At 35.1% G+C, this 2,535-nt stretch overlaps 1 protein-coding gene across 1 annotated transcript in view; it reads left to right on the forward strand.

The window, feature by feature from the left end:
- SLC38A6 (solute carrier family 38, member 6) overlaps positions 1-2,535 on the forward strand; it is a 107,656-nt gene that overhangs the window by 80,133 nt on the left and 24,988 nt on the right. The gene's annotated exons all lie outside the window — the stretch shown is intronic.

Consider the following 2,535-nt stretch of genomic DNA (forward strand, 5'->3'; position numbering starts at 1 on the left):
ATTATCTTGGAGTTTTTAGTTTGTGAAAAAATTATAATTACTCTATATAGTCCTTCTTTTCTTGCTGTTTCTGTATTAGTTCAACAGTAATAAAGATCATCCATCAATGTAAATCTGCTCTTGCATTGTTATACTGTTGTAACATGAGAGTGGTAGAGTGTAATAGAGCTCTATATACATCATCAGGAAAAGCATTATTTCTAACATGAGCGTGGTGCCCTGCTGGAGACACTACAAAGAAAGTTAAAACAGATTGTCAAGCTTTTCTGATCATTGTCAGTAAAACAAAATTTTTGACATACATAAGCTCTATTTTTGTTTGTTGGGTTTGTTTTACACAGACTTTAACTCAGTAAGACTTTTCTGAATCAATAAGATACTATAACAGGGTCTTTTGGGATTCAGAAAGACTTAGTATAGCAAAATAGCTGTATTTTTTAAAAGTCGAAATTGTCACCTGGCACAAATACTATCATATTTAGGAATCTTTAACATTGAGAAAAAGCAAAGGAAAAAAAAAACCTGACCCCCCTCCTCCCTATAGTTAAATAGAACTGGAAGAAACCTCAAGTGGCTTGCCAATATCCAAGATGATTGAGAAATAGTTTCATGAATCACTATTAGGTGCTTAGGAGCTGTATTAAATTGTAAGAAAGTTTAGATTGAAAGGAATGTGGAGGAGGGATGGATGCTAATACATTTATTGAGTATCTAAGTAAGTGTCAGATAATTTTATATACATTCCCTAACTTAATCCTTATAACAACTCCGCAAGGTTAGTATATGTTTATTTAGGTTGAATAATTAGACCAGACACCTGCAGCTAATGAATAATGGAGTTGGGATTTGAATCCAGTTTTGTCTCTCTCCAAAGCCAATGCCTTTATTACTGTGCTGTCTCCTCAGAAATTATGCCATAGAACCCAGATTTCTTTCAGTCCAAGTTTTTGTTAAAGTGAACTTTGGAAAAATCTGGCTCACTTAAGCTCCAGGTGCCTGTCTCTCTGTCTGTCTATATATTATTGTTGCTTGGACACAAAGACTAAAGGTTTTCACCATGTAAATGAAATGTTTCCTAGACAGGGGCTTGCCTGGTTATTGAGTAAAGCTTTTGTATTGGCTCTAACGTCATCCTTTCTCTACCAATGCAAATTCTTCAGAGTACCCAAATTTTAAATAATGGAGAAATAGACATCTAAGAAAAATCACATTATAGATAGGTGTATTACTTATAGGTATATAGATAGATAGAATAGATATATAAAAGCAATTTCTTCTCCAAAGAAGATGCAGATATTGATTTGCTCTTCACAGTGACTCATTTTGGGCTTCTTAATCATAACCAAGAAAAATCTTTTATGGTATCTTTCTATCAGGATAACAGGAGCTCCGTTTTATAGGACGAAATTGCTAATTGAGCCTGAGATCTTATCAGAAAGGCTAGCCTTGAGTTAATCCTATCAATTTATTTTATAAATGAGCAACTAAAGCTCAGAGAGGCAAAGTGACCTGCCACAGAATTAAAGGCAGGTTTCCTGAATGCTAATCCAGTGTTCTTCCTGCTACTTTGGGATAATCTTTCTAAACTTAATACCCTGTTTGACAATATGTATTAAATAAGACAGCCTCTTGACTTCAATGGCACATATAACTTGCAGAGATCACCATCAGGTCCTGTCTGAGATTTGTAGAGATTTGCCTGAATCCAGAGAAGCATGCTGTCCTCTATCCCTTACATGTGTTAGGACTCAGCTGAGAACACAGAATGGCCCAGAAGAAAGGTTTTCATCCTGGAAAAGTGGAAAGTGGACATATGACTTATATTTTGAAAAATAAATCTAATTCTTTAAGCTTCAGAAGCTATTTGGGGTCCTTTTATCCAAAGCTCCCAAGGCTTGGTTAATTTCTAAATTTTGTCAGATCAAAGGGACCTATAAGTATGTACCTAGATTAATAATACTGGCTCTGATTACAGATGTTAAAGGGTTGTATGGTGAGAAAGAGAAAGGTGTTCTCTGGTGAGTCAGGCCAATACCCAAATGTTGCATAATAACCAGACCATTTTAAAAGTCTGTGAGGTTGTTAAGCAAGAAGTGTTAATAGCTCATTTTATGATTCAGAAAATGAAAATAAAATAGTTTGCCATATTTCTCCAAAGACTCACAAGTATCTCACAGATTTGGAAATAGAATCCAGATTTCCTGGCTCTTCTTAGCCTTTTATTTAGTCCATTAGTCTCACATTGTGTAAAGTATGTCTTTGATATTTTAGACAATTTATGTTACTTCCATTTTTATCACTATTCTAGTTCAGATTCTCAGTACCTCTCAGTGATTATGACAGTAGCCTGTTATCCCTGTTTTGGGCCTCTCTTTTCTAATTTGTATTCCTGCTAAATTCAGATCGTAATATACCATTCATTATAAGTCATTATTGCATCTCTGTGGCCTACCAGATTGAGTCCAAATCCTATGCAGAGCTATATTACTGGGTCTTAAATGCATTTCCAGCCCTGTACTTCAGCCACTGTGGTAC

Source organism: Propithecus coquereli, unplaced genomic scaffold (genome assembly GCF_000956105.1).
Source record: "Propithecus coquereli isolate 6110/MARCELLA unplaced genomic scaffold, Pcoq_1.0 Scaffold5, whole genome shotgun sequence".
Classification (NCBI taxonomy): Eukaryota; Metazoa; Chordata; class Mammalia; order Primates; family Indriidae; genus Propithecus; species Propithecus coquereli.